At 37.7% G+C, this 13,291-nt stretch overlaps 1 protein-coding gene and 1 long non-coding RNA gene across 4 annotated transcripts in view; one reads left to right on the plus strand and one right to left on the minus strand.

Moving 5' to 3' along the window:
* SCRG1 (stimulator of chondrogenesis 1) overlaps window positions 1-13,291 on the plus strand; it is a 139,966-nt gene that overhangs the window by 81,551 nt on the left and 45,124 nt on the right. The gene's annotated exons all lie outside the window — the stretch shown is intronic.
* Window positions 2,297-8,608, minus strand: LOC103547357 (uncharacterized). The gene is made up of 2 exons (XR_543932.2): window positions 3,363-8,608; window positions 2,297-2,713 (listed from the first exon to the last, which is right to left on the minus strand). It is a non-coding gene; the product is annotated as an uncharacterized lncRNA (long non-coding RNA).

Below are 13,291 nucleotides of genomic sequence, written 5' to 3' on the forward strand. Positions count from 1 at the left end.
TTTTCTCCTTTAACCTTTATGCTATAATTAAGTGTTAACAACTTATTCTGATATAGCGTTGCAATTTTCTGATTTTGTCTATTTATCATCATACTCAAAGTTTTGTGTACTTTTGCCATTACATTTCAGGTAGAAGAACCCCTTTCAGCATTTCTTGCAAGGCAGGTCTAGTGGTGATGAATTCCCTCAGCTTTCATTTATCTGGGAAAGCCTTTATTTCTCCTTCATATCTGAAGGATAACTTTGCTAGATCAGATATTCTTGGCTGACAGTTTTTATCTCTCAATATTTTGAGTATGTCATTCCACTCTCTCCTGGCCTGTAGAGTTTCTGCTGAGAAATTTGCCATAGCCTAATGGTTCCTTTGTAGGTTACTCTCTTTTTCCCCTGGCTGCCTTTACAATTCTTTCTTTATCATTGACTTTTGACAATTTTAATATAATGTGTTTTGGAGAAGGTCTTTTTGCACTGAGATAGTTAGGTGTTCTGTTAGCTTCGTGAACTTGTATATCTATTTCCTTCCCCACGTTTGGGAGGTCTCAGGTATTATCTCTGTAAATAAGCTCTCTGCTCCCTTCTTCCTCTCTTCTCCTTCTGGAATATCCATTATCCTTATGTTGCCTTTTCTAATGGAATTGAATAGTTCTCATAGAGTTTCTTCATCTTTTAAAAATCTTAGTTATCTCTCTTCTACCTGAATCACTTCTAGATTTCTATCTTTAAGCTCACTAGTTCTCTTTTTCATATGATATGCTCTATTTCCAATGCTTTCTAATGCATTCTTCGTCTCATTTATTGAGCTCTTCAGCTCTGGAATTTCTGATTTTGGTTATTTTTTAGAGTTTCTATCTCTTTGGTAAAGTATTCCTTCTGTTCGTTAATTTTATTCCTGAGCTCAATGAACTGCCTCTCTGAGTTTTCATGTAGCTTGTTGAATTTCTTCATGGCAGCTATTTTGAATTTTCTATCAGTTAGATCATAATCTTCTGTGACTTTAAGCTTGGTTTCTGGAGAATTGTCATTTTCTTTTTGTGATTCTGTGTTACTCTTGTTTGAAGAGTTGTTCCCCTGCTGGCACGTTTGAAGTAGTGAATATTTTTCTTACTTAGGTAAAGCTTTACTTTGATTCTAACAATTCAACAGGTTGGTAATTAGAAGCCCTTTTTTTTTTTTCAGTAGGTGGCACTATGGCACAAGTTTTTGGTTTCTCTTACCTGAGCTGCCTCTAGGTATATTTGAGAATTGGCACTTTCCACCCTACACCACCTCTGTCAGAACTGTTGCTGATGCCCTCCCATCACTGCTTGTGCCTCTAGGGTTGCTGGTGCCTTGCAGCTGCTGGTGTTGCTACAACCATTGGCACCACCATGGGGGCACCAGGATGGCAGGTGCCTCCTCTGTGGTGGGGTCACCTGGGTTGCAGGCACTGCTGCTGTGGCTGAGGGAGAGGAGGGTAGGGTGGATAAGATTTTCAGGTACCCCACCACATCCAGGATTGTTGGGTTCACAGGCACTGCTACTGTATATGGGGGGGCCAGAGTTGCAAGCACTGCTGTGGCTGGAGGGACTAGGGTTATGGGCACCACTGCCACTGCTGCCTTGTGTATAGGGCTATGGCCATGAGTGCCACTGTGGCCAGGAGGACAGAGTTATATGTGCCACCTCTGCTGCTGCTACTGGGTTCCCTCGGGCTGCAAGCTCAGCTGCCACGGCCAGGGGCCAGGATCATGGACACTGTCTCTACTTTTCCCCTGGTTCTGCCTCTGTGTGTTCCAATCCACCCACCTTCAGATATACAGATGTGTGGACCTCTCTGGTATCCTGGTGTGTTGGGCAGAGGAACCTGTGTTGAGTTATGGGTGTTTGACCAGTGGTAGATTGAAGGGGAGAGACAAAGGGAGCATCTCATGCTGCCATGCTGCTGACGTCAGTCCTCCTGAGACTGCCTTTTATACTATTTTGTTGGAGAATCTAGGCCCTTCAAATCCTAAACTTGAGTGAGGGCAGCCTGAGGTTTTCAGACTCTCAGGGTTTTCCTTCCTTTCCCTCTTCCCCAATAGATTAGGCTAAACAAAAGAGTTTCCTTTAAGCCTCCCTTTGGGAGGGGATAAACATTTTCAGTTCTCTCCTTTCACAGATGTATAGTCATTCAAGGGTTATTTATTTGAGGGCCTTGGTTCCAAATTTCTGCCCTTCATGGACCAAAAAATTTGTCTCCTGTACTTTGATAGCCACTAAAACCCAAACCCACTGTTAACCAGACTGGCAAAAAAGTAAATCCAGAACAGTCAAAAGATAAGGTTCTAACGTATTTACTTTACTTTCTTATTAGCACTTAAAAGCATACATTTCATATTTTTATCCAATATATCTACGTGATTTTTAGTAAGAGAGTTTTCAGATTATCTAGTCAGAAATATTGCTAGAAATGAAAGTCCCATGTTGTTATTTTTCATGTATTTATATTTTAACCTTTCTGTTCTTGTCATCTGTCGAGATTCCTTTGTATATGGAGTCAATTCTGAAAATGGACTTGCTTGGTAACCACTTTTGATCCCTTAGAGATTTGCATTCAACATATCTTCTTAGGCAAAGTGAAAAGAAGATTTATGCAATTATCTGCCAGCTTCAATCAACAGAAACAATCAAGATGGAGATTGCAGCACCCCTTCTGTTCACCTCTCACAAACGTAGTTCAAAGTTTACTGGTACTCTACAAAGCAAAACAGAGGGTATGAATGTTTCCTTATGAGAAAGATTCTTTGGAATCAGGTTTGAAAAAAAAAGAAAGAACCAGCCCCATCCTCAAAGAAATCTAGGCTCTCCCTGGGAAAATCAGGATTCAGGCCTTAAATTTAATATTTAAAACTCTCTCCATTTTCAATTTTTCTTTGGCCTGACTTTAATGGAAATCTTTGAGTGGGAAAATTATATGACTATGCCTTTACAACACCAAAATTAACTTTCAACTTGATCAATTTAATCAAACCCAACCATCCATTCTTTAAAAATATATTATTTTATTGAATTGAGTAATAATAATCAGAAGGATTATTTAGAAAAGACAGTGATATTGGAAAACTGGGTAAGGTAATGCAAATCTCATATGCTGAATAGAATATTCAGAAGGCCTTATGGTTTTGAAAACTATTAACAACGTAATTTCTATCATAATTTTACACATCTTCTTAGGAATACTATTACTTAGCCTCTCTTAGAGATTTATTTTTACTGATTACCAATACAGAGAGTATTTGGATCTAGCCTAAATTCTTCCTTCTACATATCAACATATTTCCCCTTGTTCTATTCTTAATGGAGACCAGATTCTCACACAATAACCCTTCATCTTAAAGACTCACCCTCTCAACCAGGCATTCCATCGCACTGTCTTGGTTACCCATCTGCCATGGAGGATGTCCTGAAGGGAAAAGTTCAAGATCAAACCAGATGTCTCTCTCCATGAACTAACAAATATGATTTTCTCCTTTCTAGTTTTATTAACAGTGAGAATTTCTCTTCAAATTACACACTGAAACCAAAAGTGCCACAGAAAATTTTTCATTTTTAAATCCCTCAGAAGCTTGAAAATGTTACCCTAGTAAACATTTTCCAAGTAATTATGTTTGTAGAATAATTACAGTCTGAATTTTTATGTCAGCAGAGTCAAGTGGCTGATCCTCTAATGACCTTTTTTGTTCTAAAACCACAATGATTCTGACTGTTTCTGGCACAAATTTTATTGCTCAAGGATAAACTTTGATTCTGTCCCTTTCTTTGACTCTGTTTTCAAAGTGAATTAAAATGGAGTGTTAATCAATTCAAAATCAGTCAGTCTGGACAATTAAATTCTATCACCTCTAGTCACTATCTATCCTATATCCATGCTCTTTCCCTCCTCTCCACCCCAAAGACATATCTAATCATAAAGTCTATTATTATCAATAATTGATTCTTATGTCTGACATTTTCTGGATATTTACACATTTTTCCCACATAGACCCTCTCTATATATGACCATTAATCACAGATAGCAAGCATGTATTCATAAGATCATTCCAAAAAAAACAGAAGACAAAATCATTAATAATAACTATGACAGCTGCTATTTATTAAGTATTTCCTATAGCCCAGGATTTCTGTTAGGTGCTTCATCTCAGTTCCCATATTTAAGTCCTTAAGCAACCTATTATGAGTTGAATTGTGTCTCCCCAAAAAAGATATTTTAGAGTCCCAACTCCCAGTACTGACCGCAAAGTGTAATCTTATTTGGAGATAGGGTCCTTACAGAAGTAATTAAGTTAAAGTGAGGGCATTAGGGTGGGCCCTAGTCCAATATGACTGGTTTACTTATAAAAAGGGAAAATTTGGACGCAGACACACATATACAGTGAGAACACCATGTGAATATGAAGGCAGCCGTCTACAAGCCAAGGAGAGAGGTCTGAAGTAAATTCTTCCCTCACAGCCCTCAGAAAGAATCAATTCTGCTGACACCTTGATTTCAAACTTACAGCCCCCAGAACTGGGAGGCAATACATTTACATTGTTTAAGCCACCCAGATTGAATTTCAGATAAACAACCAATAATATTCTAACGTAAGTACCTCCTATGCAATATTTGGGACATATTTACACTAACTTTTTTTTCTATAGTTTATCTTAAATTCAAATTTAACTGGGCTTCCTGTATTTTTATTTGCTTAATCTGGTAAGCTTACCCCAGGAGAACTTTTAGCTTAGGGTCCCAGCCCCCAGTGCATGGGAATGATGGCATAAAAGTGGCACCAAGAGTCTTGCTAGCTAGGCCTAAAGGAGCATTCTCGCTTCACATGTAAAATTCTGGGTTTATCTGGTCTATTGCGAACGTTCAATAAATATTGGAGAAGATGCAAGGATAGAGGAGGGGGATGCAGCAGGCAAGAGGAGAAGAAATGGGGTTAATCTGATTATTCCAGGGGTGGATTGGCACTGGCAAGGCTTATATAAGATAAAAGATGGGTGAGGCATGCTGCTCTAAGGAATGAATGTTCTGAATGCAGTCCTCTTGCGAGTCTCATTGGGCCTCGAGCCAATGGGATAAAAGAGTACAGAGCTCTAACAGCACAAAGGATTCTAGGCTTGGAAATACAGTAGCCTACCATACTTCCCCCTTAGGAGAAACAAGAAGAAATCCAGTAGATGCGTGAGAGACATGGAAACGGATGTCTTTTATATTAAGTGGAGTGAAATAGCATCATTGCATTGGAAAGCCAGCTACCAATTAAAACAGCCAGAAAATTCTTTGCTGTTGAACAAAACTCAAAGAAAGCATACAGTGATCTTTTTTTAACAATGTTGCCTTCTGAGTTTATGACCAAACTCTCCCAATTAGTAATGAGAAATCTTTTGGAAAATGAAAAGAATGTCCTAAGACCAAATTAAAAAGTCAAAATGGTGGTCCTGAAATTGGCAACTTACTGATAACTCTTTTGTATTTTTCTTTGAAAATATACTTTTACTTATGGGTTTACTCAGTCTTAAATTTTTTAAATGATGTTACAGAACCATGCAAGTATTCCCACAGCAGCAAAGTCTTGTCAGCTAAGAAGTCATAAAGTGTATATGTAATTGTTTTCTGATGATTGGCATAGGAACTAGGAAAACTAATAGAAATAGATGATGACTGACAAATTCTACATATCATGTTGTCTGCTTTGGTTTGTAAAATCACTCAATGTAATGAGCTTCACACATTTCTTAGGCTCAGTGTGTATAGAAAATGGCTTTGCAAACTGATAGTCCAGTAGGTTAGCTCTATATCAGTTGCTCTTTAGAGCAATGCCTGGTGCCAATCAGATGCATCCTAACTTGACATCCAAAGTTCATATTATTTGCTTTAATGAAGCTACTGTGGGTCAGTGGAAGAAGCAGCTAATAATATTTTTTAAATTTTTTAGTGACATGTTAAAACTATTTAGTGACAAAATGGAGATATCTATTTGTAGCAGAGTGAATTGTTACCCTGTAAACTACATCACTGTTTTGCCTCTTTGAGAAAAGGATACAATTTTTATTTTGTTAAGAGATGAGATATAGGGGCCAGCCCCATGGCCTAGTGGTTAAGTTTGGAGCATTCCACTTCAGGGGCCTGAGTTTGATTCCTGGGCGCAGACCTACACAACTCATTGGTGGCCATGCTGAGGTGGCAGCCCACATACAAAAAAAAAAAAAAATACAAGAAGATTGGCACAGATGTTAGCTCAGGGCGAATCTTCCTCAAGCGAAAATGAGGAGGATTGGCAACAGATGTTAGCTCAGGGCGAATCTTCCTCAAGCGAAAATGAGGAGGATTGGCAACAGATGTTAGCTCAGGTAAAATCTTCCTCAAGCAAAAGAGAGGAGGATTGGTAACAGATGTTAGCTCAGGGCAAATCTTACTCAGCAAAAAAAAAAAAAAAAAAGAAGGAAAGAAAAGAAAAGAAATGAGATATAAAACCAAATAACTAAACACTAAGAGTATGAAACGCCACATGGCACAGCTAAATAAGCCATTTATGTTGACCTCAGATATCTAAAGTTTTTGTGGTCTGCTCAAGATTTTCCCTAAGAGTCTCCCCCAATATGAACTAATTGTGTGTTAACTTTCCATTTTAGGTATTATATTCACAGCAAAGTATTATAAGAAAAATCTTACCAAAAGAGAAATAAAAAGAATTATATTATGTGAAAATGTTTATTCACATTAAAGGAAAATATAAATATAAGATTTTCTTGTTAATAATTTGAACTAAATTTAAAATTTTAAATAATTTCCCCAGATTGCCTAAAATTTAGCTTTTTTAGCAAACATTTTCTTCATCAACTACATAAATTAATGTGCTAAACTGATTAGGGAAGACTGATTAAGGTATTGAAAAGGTTCAGTGACTCTTCTTGGAAACATTGTTTCATTTCAATTAAAAAAGTATTTATGGGTCCAATTAGATTATTGACCTCAGGAGAACAATGACGACTTGGACATCTAGACCACATAGAAACTTAGATTTGCAAATCTTGAATCAAGTCTTGTCTTTGCATTGAAAGCATCTTCAAAGGACTTTTACTGGGCAACAATGTTGGTGATTAAATCAACTATGTAACTATCAAGTATGTTATTAAGAATATTTGAATTAGTGAAATCACTTTTTTTAAAGTGCACAATTAGTACTTTAATAATTCAGATTATTTTTTTCTTTCCAATCAATCTAATATCCTGAGGTTTGTGACAGTTTCTCCTCAATCTTTTCCTGAAGTAAACCAGGATCACTCAGGTCTTCTTGAAGGTAGCTGAAACCAGCACCAGCACCAAAGGCAAAATGTGATCCTCTAAGCCTGCTCCTTATAAAACAGAGGCAATTCTGTCCCTGCATAGATAAGCTGGACTTTAGATAATCTCTGACAGGCAATTTTTAATTGATGGTGCAGAGTTGTAATTATGGTAAGTCGATTTGCCTTTTAAAGTATTAAAACTCATGATATTGATAAATAATGATCTGTGTCATATATGGTCATATTTATGATGAAACTTATCCGTTCAAGTGACTAGATAAAGCAAAATGTCAATCTTGTGTCACTTTTCAAATGGTTTGTGACATCACATAGTTGGAACCATAATATAGAATCCTATTATATAGAGGTCAATTGTTTAACAATTTAGAATCACTGTTTTTCTTCATTATCTCTATGACAATTCTCCTTCCTTTTGACCTTTTCATTTCTAAAGATATGGCCTCTCATGATGATGAATGGAAAGAGGTAAAAGTCAAATTAACACATATTCATGGCTATTCTGGAAAAAGTATGGATGGGGACGGGTGTGAAGTGATTGGTTACAATTGACACCAAGTATATGACATTGAACAAAGCAGTCTCTCAATTAAATCCTTAATTGATTAATTAATTAGAGACGATCAATTTTTGACTTTTGGCCATTATCACATCTAATCAGAAGTTGATTGTAACTATAAAACCATATGAAACTACCAACAATTCTAAGTTATACTTAAAAAATTAATGCCCACTCTAAAGACACATGTGCTTTATTATTCCAGTCTCACAAAGCATTTGAAAACCACAGCTGTTGATAATGCTTTGATTTGCCAATTCCTGTAACAGTCCACTTATTTTGCCTTGAATATGGCATTTGTACCACATTAAAGTTTGGCAAGCTTACTCTTTGTTAACCACTGGCAAATGTGAACATGCTATAAAATATAAAAATATATTTCAGCCAAAGCCATTATCAGGTATATATTTGTTTGGATTTGACTAAGAACTTCTAATTTGTTCATGCACGCTTGGCATCTTTACATTCTGTGTGGTGATTATGCTTTCAATGAATATATTACATGCCTAATAGTTAACTAAAGCTCTAAGCACAGTAGAGGAAGAAAAGGGACTAGAAGAAGAAAGAAGCCCTGTTTTACTTCTATTGGAGTGATAATGAACTTCCATAAACTCTTAGAGGGAACTCTTCCAATGGCCACTCTTCCCCATCCTCCTGCCCAACCTGCCCCCCACTAAAAATATTTTTGACTAGTTTGCACATTCTCTTTTAAATCATCACTTAAGAGAATCTGCCCTTGCATTTATATGGCTACAAGCCTCATGATAGAATAAAACTATATTATCCCGCTACTTCCCAACACAAAATTCAAGAAAACCATCATCTCTAATATTCCAATGCAATGGATTTCTTCAATCTGGAAATCCACTCTACCCATAAATGCAGAATGGGTGTAGGTAGTATATGGTATTGAGATTATTGTTCTGTTTTGTTCATCCACTCATTTAGACAAAGACAGAGCAACATGTGTTACTGGATGGAGTGTGTGAGTTAGTCATACTTCCTCCCCAAGGGGCATCATAAAAAAAATTTTATTAAATCTCCATTTATTGACTAGCTTTCCCATTTAACCACCCAAAACCTTTCAAATATGGCATCTCATATTTATCTCATGACATGTTGTACAATAGAAAAGGTAGAAATTATGTAATGATTATTTTTGTGGTACAGTATCTAAAGGAAAGGCCAATTTCACAGCAGGACCAGAATTAACATCTATTCATCTTAGCTCTCCATCCATGCCTGTCTTTTATGTCTCACGACAGGAACCACATTCTATCCATACTTTTCAGTGTCCAATAAAAGGACACGTAATGAATAAAGAGCACTGATTCTTTATTCGTTCTGGTACCCACATTCTGGGTTTAAATTGGATTTAGTTCTATCAAGGAAATAAAACAAATCAACTCCCTCAAACAAACCAACACAAAGCAAAGAAACAGTTCTTTTCCCTAACAGTCACTTTATCACTCTTTCATTTATTCAGTCATTATTGTGCTTCTGCTAAGTTTAGGTGCTATCTTTGACATTGTTCACTTCAGGGAGTGAGTGAGATAATATGTGAAAGTACTTACCACAGTGCCTGATGTGGGAGGCAATTAATAAAACCAAATTTCCTTCCTTCTCAATTGTTTATCCTTGAACTAATCAATCAATCAAAACCAATATGCAATCTAAAGAAAACAATTTGCTTCCAATCCAGTGTCATTATCCCTTTGTATTCTCCCTCTATGTAGTTACATACTGTGACATTGAGGCATGAGCTATGGAGCCAGGGAGAATAAGCCACACTCAGGCAGGATCACGGCTTGTGATTCTTGGCTTGCCACTTTTTTTATGTAAAAGAGAAGAGCAAAAAGTCCATCAAGTGTCCTGGTATTGATAGGCTGTTTGTATACACACACACACACACTTTTGGGAGGTTGTGTTGTTAATCTAGGCAAATAGTTTGGGAGTTGAAAATAAACATTTACTATCTTCTCTGGTTGTTTGACTGAATTTAACTTTTACTTACAAGCAGTTTATATAAATAGACACAGTCTTAAAGCCAAAACTTTCTGCCCCATCTTGGGTCCTATTTTCCATTTGCTTTTTTTTTTCTGCTTGGCTCCAAGACTAAGTCATATATGCAGGGGAAACCAATATGAGGCATTATTAATTTTTACCTTTCAGTAGTGTTCATGATCTATACTAACTGCCACCACCAAGTTGATCATCTGGCAATCCATACTAATCACTGAGACATCCACAGAGAACAGATCTTGTACAAACACAGACATAATAGTTGCAGGTTCAAAATACTTAAAGAACTCATCTATGACCTCTGCTGGTCATGTTTTTAAAATACAACAGCTACCATTCTTTCAGAAGTGTTTTCATATTTTCATTCATTCATTTAACAAATTTTTTTAGGACCTACTATGTGCCATGCACTGTTTAAGGGATGACAGTAAACAAAACAGACAAAAACCTTCTCTCTTAAAATTCAGCTAGGAAGACCTTTAAACTACAAGCATGATAAATAAGTTAAGTATAGAGACTTTAGGAGGTATTGAGTGCCTTTAATAAGAGGAAAAGCAGATCAAGGCAAAGGGAATCAAAAGTACCAAGGAGGGAGAGCCAGAGAAGGAGGCTGAAGAATTGATGTGGTTGCTTGGGATAAGTGTCAGTGAGAGTAGGTTTAAGCAAAGACTTGAAGATGGTGAGAACCTCAGCAACTTAAGACATAACACAAAGGTTCTCAAATTAGTTAAATTAGACATCATCCTGGAAGCAGCGTGCTTTTTCACAGAAAGTTTCCAGAGAAATTGTGAAGTCAGTCACTTGCTTTCAAACCCTGTATTGGTCAGCTTTTGCTGCAGCAACAAACAACTCCAAAATCTCAGCAGCTTGAAAAGAAATGTTTATTTCTTGCTCACATTTCATGAGGGCTGCAGGTTAACTGTGGGTCAGCTGTGGCTCTGACGGGTTCAGCTCAGCTGGCTTTAGCTCAGCTCCGTGTTGTCTCATTCCAAGAGCCAGGGTTGAAGGAACAGTCACTGTCTAAGGCATTTGTTCTCACAGAGAACGTCGGGACTGAAGTGCACTCAATCAAACCACAAAATTTAAGGCTTCTGCTCACATGTGGCACATATCAAGTCCATTCACATTCCATTGACCAAAGAAAGTCAAATTGGACAAACCCAAAGTCAGTGGGGGCAGGGAAATACATATATCTGGCCCATACACAGAAGTATGGCAAGGGCAAGGAGGGTATTAATAATTGTGAACAAATAATACAATGTAACTGTAGTAAGTTGCTCAACCTTTCTGAATCCTGCTTTGTCCATTTGTGAAACAGAAATAAGAACAGACTACCTATGAAGAATATGTGAGGTCACGTTTCTAAATGCATTTAGCACAATAACTGGTTTGTAATAAGGGATCAATAAATGTTAGCATTCTTTTTTGCCTTCTTCCAAAAATAGCATCACTCTGGACCAATTCCTTTGGAGACTTAAGAGCCTATGGGGACGTGTTGGAAAATTGAAAACCCCAAGATTCAAGACATATGGATCCAGTTCTTTCTCTAAATCCTGGATAAATTACTAATCTATAAAATGAGGCAGCTGTCTAAATGATCTTTAAGGTTCCTTTCAGTGCTAAAGATCCTCAACTTGAGATAAAACATTTACAGTAGGTTCTTGCTTTTTTCCTAGAGCCACTGTTTAGTTTTAACACCAGGTGGCGTTAGACGACCATTTAAAGGAAAAGGACAAAGGCCTTTTTGTGGTGAAGACGAGTTCTAGATTATTTTTTTCTCCTTATAGATTGTTATAAAGAACTTTTGCATCTGATAGTTCCTTAGAAAGTACCAGTTTGAGGGAATGCATCCAAAAACATAAAATGAGTACTCTAGTCTTAGGATCTCACGCATGGAAAGGGGACCCTAGGAGCCTAGGTGACTGCCCCAGACAATTTCTAGGGTTTGACTTTGGAATCTGGGAGCTTCTCTCTTTTTGAGCAGAAGTATGAGATAATAGGATAATAGATAATAACTATGTGATGGGAACAAGGAATGTCTGGCAAGGGGTAGAATTATGTAGGAGACTCAGAACAGACCAGAATCCACATACAAGAGTCTGAAATAGAGTACTGGGAGCGAGCATAGAAATGGGGAAGATGTTGCAGCAACATAATTTCTACAACTTGGAAGCTATTTAAATAAAGAGGCTTCAGTAGGATAAGTCATTATGAAAGATGGCTCCCTGGATAACTAGGAAAATGTTAGGGCCATTGACAGAAAGTGGCAAAATGACTTTGGGGTGGCAGTATTGCTGTGATTCCTGCACTTCTTATAAATTCTGAGAAGAGATCATGCATGTTTCTTCCCTGTTAGCTACTGAGACCACCCTGAGGTACACAAACGCTAGTCCTAAAAGAGCCAGACTTGCATGCTGTGGAGAGCATTGAAGTACTCTAATATGAAAATCAGCCTGTCCTCAAAAAAAAGTTTTCTTACGCATGATTTTACTGATGGTGCTTAAAAGCCTGAGGCATTTCTCTGTTGTTAATGAGGGGGACATGCATGTGTGCAGGCAGGGAGTATATGGGAAATCTCTGTATCTTTCACTCAATTTCGCTGTGAATCTAAAACTGCTCGTAAAAAAATGAAATCTATTTTGTAAAATTCTGGAGGATTCTGGGAAGATGGTGAAGTAGGGAACACTAAGAATCTGTCTCCCCCACTAGACAATTGCACTGGCAGAATCTGTCTGATGTAATTACTTTGGAATTCTGGACATTTATTGGAGGCTTGCAATGTCTGGGGGAAGACTTGGACAGCTAATTTTGGTCAATTTCTGGTCTCAGCACAGTTTAGGAGCTACCCATTTCCCACCCCCAGTCATGAGGTGAGCAGCTGTGCACATCTTCCTGGAGCACTCTGCATACAGGAGCCAGGGTAAGCAAAAAGGACCCTGTCCTCCAATATCAGAGGTCTGTCTTCTGATTACTGATGGCTGCTTCTGATCACAGAGGTGCAAAGAGGCAGGCAGCTACCATTGTTGCACCTCCCCCCATTAATGCACAGCCCTCCTCATCTGGCTGAAGTGACATCTAGGAGATTTAAAGACCCAGAATGTTTTCCTTCACCCCTCTCATTTTTCTTTTTCCCTTTTTGGTAGCCAGACATTAAAAAACAACTATATATATGGGGAAAATTAGAAGGTGACTGGGCATGCCCAGGGAAGGGCTCAGAAAAGACCTAAGAAGACCTTAATTTTACACCTCAGCCTAACCCTCAGCTCACAGACAGCCCACACAATCAAAAAAACAAAAACAATAAACAAACGTGATAACAAAATATAGCAAATCCTGGGAAAGGGGGAGAATCTGATTTCCAGAGTTACCACATTATTATATTCAAACATTCAGTTTTCAACA

The sequence above is a fragment of the Equus przewalskii genome, chromosome 2 (genome assembly GCF_037783145.1).
Source record: "Equus przewalskii isolate Varuska chromosome 2, EquPr2, whole genome shotgun sequence".
NCBI classification, from domain to species: Eukaryota; Metazoa; Chordata; class Mammalia; order Perissodactyla; family Equidae; genus Equus; species Equus przewalskii.